This window comes from Eptatretus burgeri, chromosome 15 (genome assembly GCF_056783735.1).
Source record: "Eptatretus burgeri isolate ZD-2024b chromosome 15, Ebu_testis_v1, whole genome shotgun sequence".
Classification (NCBI taxonomy): Eukaryota; Metazoa; Chordata; class Myxini; order Myxiniformes; family Myxinidae; genus Eptatretus; species Eptatretus burgeri.
The window spans coordinates 67,537,489-67,548,471 of NC_140975.1; the positions used below are offsets into that span (position 1 = coordinate 67,537,489).

Below are 10,983 nucleotides of genomic sequence, written 5' to 3' on the forward strand. Positions count from 1 at the left end.
GTGGACTGTGGAATCGTTTTCGGGAAATAAATAAATATTTGGAGGTGGTGTGTGGGTCGTGGAATCGTTTTCCGGTAAACAAATAAATAATTGAAGGTGGTGTGTGGATCGTGGAATTGTTTTCGTGAAATAAATAAATATTTGGAGGTGGTGTGTGGGTCGTGGAATTGTTTTCAGTAAACAAAGGAATAATTGAAGGTGGTGTGTGGGTCGTGGAATTGTTTTCGTGAAATAAATAAATATTTGGAGGTGGTGTGTGGGTCATGGAATTGTTTTCAGTCAATAAATAAATAATTGGAGGTGGTGTGTGGATCGTGGAATTGTTTTTGATAAATAAATAATTGGAGGTGGTGTGTGGGTCGTGGAATCGTTTTCAGTAAATAAATAATTGAAGGTGGTGTGTGGATCGTGGAATTGTTTTCGGTAAATAAATGAATAATTGAAGGTGGTGTGTGGGTCGTGGAATAGTTTTCGGTAAATAAATAAATAATTGGAGGTGGTGTGTGGATCGTGGAATTGTTTTCGATAAATAAATAATTAATTGAAGGTGGTGTGTGGGTCGTGGAATCGTTTTCAGTAAATAAATAATTGAAGGTGGTGTGTGGATCGTGGAATTGTTTTCGGTAAATAAATGAATAATTGAAGGTGGTGTGTGGGTCGTGGAATCGTTTTCGGTAAATAAATAAATAATTGGAGGTGGTGTGTGGATCGTGGAATTGTTTTCGGTAAATAAATGAATAATTGAAGGTGGTGTGTGGGTCGTGGAATCGTTTTCGGTAAATAAATAAATAAATAATTGGAGGTGGTGTGTGGGTCGTGGAATCGTTTTCAGTAAATAAATAATTGAAGGTGGTGTGTGGGTCGTGGAATCGTTTTCGGTAAATAAATAAATAATTGGAGGTGGTGTGTGGATCGTGGAATTGTTTTCGATAAATAAATAATTAATTGAAGGTGGTGTGTGGGTCGTGGAATCGTTTTTGGTAAATAAATAAATAATTGGAGGTGGTGTGTGGGTCGTGGAATTGTTTTCGGTAAATAAATAAATAATTGGAGGTGGTGTGTGGACCGTGGAATCGTTTTCGGGAAATAAATAAATATTTGGAGGTGGTGTGTGGGTCGTGGAATTGTTTTCAGTCAATAAATAAATAATTGGAGGTGGTGTGTGGATCGTGGAATTGTTTTCGTGAAATAAATAAATATTTGGAGGTGGTGTGTGGGTCGTGGAATTGTTTTCAGTAAACAAAGAAATAATTGGAGGTGGTGTGTGGATCGTGGAATTGTTTTCGATAAATAATTAATTGAAGGTGGTGTGTGGGTCGTGGAATCATTTTTGGTAAATAAATAATTGAAGGTGGTGTGTGGATCGTGGAATTGTTTTCGGTAAATAAATGAATAATTGAAGGTGGTGTGTGGGTCGTGGAATCGTTTACGGTAAATAAATAAATAATTGGAGGTGGTGTGTGGGTCGTGGAATCGTTTTCAGTAAATAAATAATTGAAGGTGGTGTGTGGGTCGTGGAATCGTTTTCGGTAAATAAATAAATAATTGGAGGTGGTGTGTGGATCGTGGAATTGTTTTCGATAAATAAATAATTAATTGAAGGTGGTGTGTGGATCGTGGAATTGTTTTCGGTAAATAAATAAATAATTGGAGGTGGTGTGTGGGTCGTGGAATCGTTTTCAGTAAACAAATAAATAATTGAAGGTGGTGTGTGGATCGTGGAATTGTTTTCGGTAAATAAATAAATAATTGGAGGTGGTGTGTGGGTCGTGGAATTGTTTTCAGTAAACAAATAAATAATTGAAGGTGGTGTGTGGATTGTGGAATTGTTTTCGGTAAATAAATAAATAATTGGAGGTGGTGTGTGGGTCGTGGAATTGTTTTCAGTAAACAAATAAATAATTGAAGGTGGTGTGTGGATCGTGGAATTGTTTTCGTGAAATAAATAAATATTTGGAGGTGGTGTGTGGGTCGTGGAATTGTTTTCAGTAAACAAAGAAATAATTGAAGGTGGTGTGTGGGTCGTGGAATTGTTTTCGTGAAATAAATAAATATTTGGAGGTGGTGTGTGGGTCGTGGAATTGTTTTCAGTAAACAAAGAAATAATTGAAGGTGGTGTGTGGATCGTGGAATCGTTTTCAGTAAACAAATAAATAATTGAAGGTGGTGTGTGGATCGTGGAATTGTTTTTGGTAAATAAATAAATAATTGGAGGTGGTGTGTGGGTCGTGGAATTGTTTTTCGGTAAATAAATAAATAATTGGAGGTGGTGTGTGGGTCATGGAATTGTTTTCAGTCAATAAATAAATAATTGGAGGTGGTGTGTGGGTCGTGGAATCGTTTTCAGCAAACAAATACATAATTGAAGGTGGTGTGTGGATCGTGGAATTGTTTTCGGTAAATAAATAAATAATTGGAGGTGGTGTGTGGATCGTGGAATCGTTTTCAGTAAATAAATAATTGAAGGTGGTGTGTGGATCGTGGAATTGTTTTCGGTAAATAAATAAATAATTGGAGGTGGTGTGTGGGTCGTGGAATTGTTTTCAGTAAACAAATAAATAATTGGAGGTGGTGTGTGGGTCGTGGAATTGTTTTCAGTAAACAAATAAATAATTGAAGGTGGTGTGTGGATCGTGGAATTGTTTTCGTGAAATAAATAAATATTTGGAGGTGGTGTGTGGGTCGTGGAATTGTTTTCAGTAAACAAAGAAATAATTGAAGGTGGTGTGTGGGTCGTGGAATTGTTTTCGTGAAATAAATAAATATTTGGAGGTGGTGTGTGGGTCGTGGAATTGTTTTCAGTAAACAAAGAAATAATTGAAGGTGGTGTGTGGATCTTGGAATCGTTTTCAGTAAACAAATAAATAATTGAAGGTGGTGTGTGGATCGTGGAATTGTTTTCGGTAAATAAATAAATAATTGGAGGTGGTGTGTGGGTCGTGGAATTGTTTTTCGGTAAATAAATAAATAATTGGAGGTGGTGTGTGGGTCATGGAATTGTTTTCAGTCAATAATTAAATAATTGGAGGTGGTGTGTGGGTCATGGAATTGTTTTCAGTCAATAAATAAATAATTGAAGGTGGTGTGTGGATCGTGGAATTGTTTTCGGTAAATAAATAAATAATTGGAGGTGGTGTGTGGGTCGTGGAATCGTTTTCAGTAAATAAATAATTGAAGGTGGTGTGTGGATCGTGGAATTGTTTTCGGTAAATAAATGAATAATTGAAGGTGGTGTGTGGGTCGTGGAATCGTCTTCCATAAATAAATAATTGGAGGTGGTGTGTGGATCGTGGAATTGTTTTCGATAAATAAATAAATAATTGAAGGTGGTGTGTGGGTCATGGAATCGTTTTTGGTAAATAAATAAATAATTGGAGGTGGTGTGTGGGTCGTGGAATTGTTTTCGGTAAATAAATAAATAATTGAAGGTGGTGTGTGGGTCGTGGAATTGTTTTCCGGAAATTAATAAATAATTGAAGGTGGTGTGTGGGTCGTGGAATCGTTTTCGGTAAATAAATAAACATATTATCTCCTTCTTCTACTTTCGGCTGCTCCCGTTAGGGGTCGCCACAGCGGATCATCCGTTATGATCCGCATAATGATTTGGCACAGGTTTTACGCCGGATGCCCTTCCTGACGCAACCCTGGTCGCCTCTTACGACACAGGGATATGGTGCACCTATTCTAACCAGGGCGTACACTGGGCCCAGTACACTGGTACTCACTTTGCCGACCTCGGAAGGATGACAGGCTGAGTCAACCTCCTGGTGTGTATTAATTCAAGCGGCCAACGGGGCTTGAACTCAGGACCTTTTGAATCCCAAGCCGCTACCCTAACCACTACGCCAACACCAGGCTAAATAAACATATTATATTATTAGAAATCCACAAAGACAGAAATGCCGGTGATTCCATTTATTTTGGATCCTTTTCACTTTGGTCAAAAACGTTTGGATCGAGGAGAGATCGTGGGTGGAACTACGATGTAGTTCCTTACAAACACTGTATAAACACCTTAAATGACGGTAAATAGACACCCGATTTTTGAAGGACTACCATTTGAAAAATAAAACCTCAATCAAAAATCGGCTTGAGTAAAATTTTCTAAATATCTCGAAGTGTTTAATTCCAAAGTCTCGTTTCTCGACATTCAAAACTGAAGGACAAGTATTGAAAACACTGTACGTGGTTTTTCGGCCGCTGTACAGCAACGGGTGGTTGTTACGCAATGAAATTCAAACACGCACATTCCCAGACCATATGGCAACGGTTGGCAAAGTTTCATCGAAATCGGTTCGCTGGTTCGTGCTGTGGAGCCTCGCGTTGCAGACACACATACACACACACACAGACAGCCGGAAAACCCGACAATAAGGGATATCTCATATATAGCGAATCCAACAAACAGAAAGGGGTGAAAACAGTAACCTCCGATCTTCGATGGCGGAGGTTAACTTGAGGGGGAGCACTCGGTAGAGTGCAAAACCTCCGCCGCCAATACTGCTGGGTCACTTAAGTGAACCTGATATCCTATTCATTGTAGGTCAGAACGAATCAGACTCTACTGAACCACGATTGAATAAACTAAACTAGATCGACGCGCATGTAGAAATACCAAAATAAATAATCGAAATTATTTTTGAAAAAAAAGGTGCAAAATTTCTGGGGTTTTTTTCTCAAACAAATTTTTTTTGTTTATTTATTTAAATTTATTTTTTTAATTTTTTTTGGGGGGGTTGGAAATCACTTAAAACATGTAGAAATGCAAAAACAAAAATTCAAATATTTTTTCAAAATGGCCGCCATAGCGGCCATATTGGACTTTCGACCAAGTCAAAAGTCTAATTGCATGATCCTTGGACCATACCTAATCCCCCCACCAAGTTTCGTCGAAATCCGTCGAGGAGTTTTTCCGTAATACTGTTCACAAACAAACAGACAGGGGTGAAAACAGTAACCTCCGTCCATCTTCGATGGTGGAGGTTAATAAAACATCGAAAAAGAGTGTCCGTGTAGTTTCACTATCAGGTAGATGTACATTTGAATACACACTGCAATTAAACATTTGTCCTTCGGGATGAGACTGGTGGTGAAATGGGTGCAGCACATAAACTTGTGATGCCATACTCACTTTGACGGAGAATACGATCGCCACAGCGCCAATGATCAAATTGCAGAAGATGGTGTTGAGGATGGACCAAACCAGGTAGTGTGAATACTTTCTGTTTTCGTTCACTTGATGTCCAGCCGCAGTTTCCACTGCCAAGGGTATGGCTATGGGTTGCTGTGTGTAGATATTGACAGCGGCAGGGTATTCGTCACTCCTAGGACATGGAACTTGTCCACCCTGAACATAGACAAATTGTCCACCCTGAGGACACACGAAGTGGCCACCCTGATAGAGTCCTTGTCCAATGGGAATATTTCCCGGATAATTGGGTGTGTAAGGTGGGAGATCTTGGTTGAAAGGATCTGTCTTCGGCTGCATTGGCGCTCCATCAACAGATTTAGGTAATGGTTCCATGGCTCATACAAAATGATGCTGAGAACCAACTGTTCCCAGGTGTGAAGGATAAGTTAAGCGTTTGGAGAAGTACCTTTGGTAAAGTGAACTCCTTTATAGTACACAGGTGTTGCTCAATCTGTCAGGAATGGCTAACTACTGCAATAAAAGGTACTATCAAGTTTGCGAGTCACTGCACTTCGCTCCTCAGCGACATATCAGGTCGATATCTTCAGTTACAGGAAAAAATTGCTCACACGTGACACGCATAGAGAAATAATAAAAGGAGAACGAGTGAATAAGATAACAAACCGAGCTGTACGAGTAAACAAAACATGTCCATAAATACCTGCACTGTCGGAAAGAGGAGAAAACAGAAATGGATAATCATTTTATTTTTCGAAGAAAGAGAAAAAAAAATTAAGGAAAGAGAAGAAACGTTTAAGTCAAACTTTGTGAGTGGCATAAATTATCCACAAAAGGAAAACTGGATCGCCGCTTGGAAAAGCACATACCTGCGCCAGGTTGAACAGTTTACGTTTTGTATCCCACCGAGAGGCCGGATCTGAATCCGGACCTTAACCAACATCGGATCGGCTTGTCACCTTCTCGTCACCTTGCCAACTCAACCACCTAGTTATGTCATAATCCGTCCGTAACTTTTTTGAAATATCCTGCTCACAGACAGACAAAAAAGCAGGCGAACTGGTGAAAATATAACCTCCGTCTACCTACGGTGGCGGAGGTAACAATCATTGAATTTAGCGGAACGTGTGGGGTCCCTTGATATTCGAGGAAGTATTGGGGCACACAAATAAAATTTAAAAGAACCCTCCAAAAAAAAATGCAAGTGCATATTGTCGCACAATGCAAAGAAACAGGTGCTTTGTAAAGGTGTGCAGCAGGTAAAAAACGCGTCAACATGAGGTGAAAAGCCGATTCACCATCAACTGGGAGTTATTGGGTTACAAGGATTCACAACTTCCATCACAGTGGACCTTGACGGGCCAATTGTGGGGACATGAGGTTTTCAGGAAATGGTAAGAACGGGTCTATGCCCATGTTGAAAACGGGGAAGGTCGGACAAAGTCAGAAACAGATCAGGCCAGAAGAACCTTTGTCTGTCTGTCCGTCACGGACGGCTGTCTGACGGCTGTCTGTCCGTCACACTATCTCCTCCAAAACGGTTGTACAGAAATTCACCAAACTTGGTCGTTATTAACACCACGTGGCATGAAGATGCAAGAACAGTTTCATTCTTGGCCCTGCCCTCAAGGGTGGGGTCAAAAGCTCAAACACCAAAAATTGTAATTAGGGGCACATTTCAAAACATTATTTCATGAAATTTCGTAAGTGCAATCACCATTGGGGGGGGGAATGCATGAAATTTTGATTTAACAATTGGATCATTCCTCGTGAAACTTTTTGCCATCTTTTAAACTCGGGTTTCGGTAGGAAGTGTGGGGATTTGATATGACGCACCATCGACATCGCTCTCGTTGATACTCTTTCATCCAAGAGTTTCTTAGAACTGTGAGCCCTTTCAACCCCTCAGCCTGAATTGGCTAAGGGGTATTGTCGTCATAGGCGTTGTCCGGCGGGCGTCCGGGCATCTGTCAACTTTTGGTTTCCGTCAATTTCGAGAACGCCTTGTCCGATTAAATCCATTTTTGCAGGGTATGTTGGGGTTGAGTAGAGGAAGGTTCGTTTTTAAAAATGAGCACGCTGCGATTTTCAATGTGGCTTCCAGGGCAGCCATTTTGAAATTGGTTTCCGTCGATTTTGAGGAGAACACCTTGTCCGATTAAATCCATTTTTGCAGTGTGTGTTGGGGCTGGGTAGAGGAAGGTTCCTTTCAATAATCAGTGCGATGTGATATCCAATATGGCGGCTAGGGCATCCATCTTGAATTTGGTTTCCGGACAATAACTTGAGAACGGCTTGACAGATTGATTTTATTTTCATGGGGGTATAATGGGGGTGGTTAGAGGAAGGTTCTTTTCGACATACAGCACAATCCGATATCCAATATGGCGGCTAGGGCAGCCATCTTGAATTTGGTTTCCGGACAATAACTTGAGAACGGCTTAACTAATTGATTTCATTTTTGTGTGATATAACGGGAGTGTTTAGAGGAAGGTTGCTTTCCAAAATGGGCATGCTGCGATTTTCACTGTGGCCGCCATGGCAGCCTTCTTGAAATTGGTTTCCGTCAATTTCGAGGAGAACGCCTTGTCCGATTAAATCCATTTTTGCTGGGTGTGTTGGGGTTGAGAAGAGGAAGGTTCCTTTCGAAAATGGGTGTGCTGCGATTTTCAATATGGCCACCATCTTGAAATTGGTTTGCATCAAGGGGCTGAATGGTTACGCCCGCTTTGCGGAGCTATTTTTTTATATTGAGATTCCAGATGCTGCACTTTGCTGAGAAAGTACAGCAGAGTATTGTACGTCGGTGGAAAAAATAAAATTGCTGCAACATCAGCAATGTGGTCTTTTTGTTTACACGAGCATTGAACTGGTAGCTTTGCTGACAGAGGTTAAACAACATAACTTACATCAGTTACAGTTCAGTAATAATACAATACAGGAATTTGCAATTTTCTTATTCCAGAAACATTTTATTTGCTGTGAACAACCCAGCATTAACTTTAGTAACATACTGTCGCGAATTCGCGCCCACCGGCGTGCGAGCGGCCACGTAACTCGAATCGCGGCACGTCGCCCACCGGACGGACAATTCTGTCGTGACCCTCTCGGACTAACGCCGAGAACTAGTCACGGGTGGGCCTTTCGGCCTCACCACGATCGTGCCAATCGGCCCCCCGCGTGGGATAGGGTTGTTCGCCAAATTCGACCTACCTAAGTACCCACACGGAGGATAGACCGGGCGATCGCACCTCGCCGCAGGTCGACTCCGGACACGGGCCACTGAGGCGACCCGTTCCGTACTATCGGGATAACCGAGCGGTATTATATCGTCGACCTCAACGGTTACGATTAATTATCGGGCGTATTTAGCCCACTACCAACCCTTTACGTGAAGTAAGATGGAGATTCAATTAAAGAAAAGACGAAGCGAAACGGGAAAAACAGTTCAACATAAGGCACATTTATTCCGCGGCACACTGAAAGCACACATATACAATTACAACAATTATGCACCAAAAGCAATTGCAACAAAAGAAACACAACAATGCAGATCTACTACCGACTACGTGAGCACACGGCAACACTTACACAGTTTTACTTTACAGACGGCGCCGACAACACATATACTCAAAAGAAAAAGAAAAGGGCCACCCTCAACGACAAGGGGACAGACGGAGCCTGTGGGCGCGAGACCGGGCGGAGCCTACCCGTCTTGTGATGAGCCGCAAATGTGGCGGTGGTGCCCCGACTCCGCGCTCCTCCGCGGGTTTCGTTGGCACTGCTTGGAATGGGGTGGGAACGGGGCCCCCTTTCCGCACTATCTCAGCGCGGGGGGGGGGGAAACAGGGGGGAATTGTTGATGCTCTGGGGAAAGAGGATAGCTGGCTTGCTTGGGTCCCGCGACGAGCGACTCCACTGCGACCTCGACCGCGCTCCCTGCTTCCCCTCTCTGCAGCTCCCCGACAGACTCCGAACCCCAACAGACTGACTCTCCTCCAGACCCGTCTTGACTGCTGCTGCCACACTCCGCCGCCGCCACACCTCTCCAACTCGCCCGAGCCCAAAAAAACTCACTGAATTCGCCCCGCGCTCGGCGCTTTATAGTACGGCAGGAGAACCCATATGCAAATTTCCGGATCACGATGAGCTCATGGGCGGAGCCATGCTCGCCCATTGGACAGAGGAAAAGTGGGCGTGAACCTCCCCTGATCCTGGAATTTGCATATATCGATTCTACTCCGATGCGCCTGGAGGCGGGGCCAAATCGCCCCGCGCTTGCTGAAAGGACGGATCAGAAGTGGGCGTGTATCATTCCTGATCCGACTTCTCCTCGGAAAGGCCACTTTTTGCACCCGCTGCGTGGCGCGCGCCCTGTACGAGTCCAGGACAGCCTGACGCTCGGTGCCCACAAGCGGTGCGGGAATGGCCGCAGAAGGAGAGGCGAAGGTGGTGGCGGGTCTAAAGTGGCGGTCCCTGGCCACGGTGACGCTTGGAATGGCGGTGATGCGATGGTTGCGGGATGGTGTGCTGTGAAGGTAAAGGTCGTGGCTGTTGGCGTTGTTGTTGTTGTGAAGTGGCGTTGCGGTTGGTGGTTGTTGTGTGATGGCGATTGAGACGTGGTTGGCTCAAAATAAAGATAGAACAGAAAAACGGCTATCTTAAAGGGTCGCAGCCCGAATGAATCACATTTATTCCCTCTAAACAACGGGTTTGGGCTAACTACACATGTACTTACAGAGATATCTCACCTACAGGACCTGAATGGTGGTTTGCGAATTTCCTCAACCACAACACTACCCCCTCCCCTTTTTACAGACTCGTCCCGAGTCGTCAAATTTTCGTGTGCCATCATGTGTAGTTCTCCCCTAGTACGTTTTACCTACGGATCCCTGAGTGCGACATTCATGGTATTCATGTCCCCAAAATAAATAACCTGAGGGCTGAGTAACTAACTAAACAAACCCACTCACACGGACGACTTAAATAAAATTGTCAGCGCTAAGACATACATGCCGGGGGCGCACTCATATGTACAGTACAACTTAACCTCAACTTACAAATTTTACACTAAACCATGGCCCAGGATCAATGGACTCTGCAAAAAGAAAGCAGTTAGCAGGGAGCCAGGCTGCTCGCATGCAGTCTCTGGCTCAAGCAATGCAGGTGACAGGGAACGTGGCCGGCTGCTAACTCGCAGTCCAAGGCCTTCCCTTTTGAACTGAACGCAGTGAACCACAACGGTGCATGGGCTGCACAAACGCAGTCTCCGTGCCAGCTCAAGTGGCACACGCAATGAACACAATGGATGGATGGATGGATGGATGGATTAATGGATGGACGCAAACACGGTGCACGGGCCGCCACTGCAGGCCCGTGTTGTAGCTGCCAACAGGGCAGTTCTTGCACCTTGCAAACTGTTGCTTGATGATCCTGGCGCACATGGCAATGAACAGGGGGGGGGGGGGGCAAAGCAAACTTGAACGGGGCTGGTGAACAGGGGCTGTGGGCATGGCATGGCAAAGGTGATCAGGCAAACACAGCCTGCAGAACAAGGCCGCTGCAGGCAAACACAGCCGGCAGACGATCTGGCCAGCACAGGCCTTGAAGGAACACAGCCAGCAGATGAAGTGGCCGGCACAGGCCTTGAAGCAAAACTCAGCTGGCAGATGAAGTTGGCCGGCCTTTGCCTTGCAGTGCAGGTTGGTGGAGGGAGGGCTGTGGTGCTGGCCACTCGGAAGGCGGGCTCGGACCCACCCTATGGTCTCCCTCCCAACCTATCGCCTTTGCCTGTCACTGTCCCTACCCACCCCCTTATTTTGTAAAAAACCCAA

General features: G+C 44.1%; 1 long non-coding RNA gene across 1 annotated transcript in view; it reads right to left on the reverse strand.

Moving 5' to 3' along the window:
- The window catches only part of LOC147012407 (uncharacterized), a 14,510-nt gene extending 8,243 nt beyond the window's left edge, over window positions 1–6,267 (reverse strand). The window contains exon 1 of the long non-coding RNA XR_015051601.1: window positions 5,132–6,267. This is a non-coding gene — a long non-coding RNA (uncharacterized LOC147012407). The remainder of the gene's footprint in view (window positions 1–5,131) is intronic.
- Window positions 6,268–10,983: the final 4,716 nt, after the last annotated feature.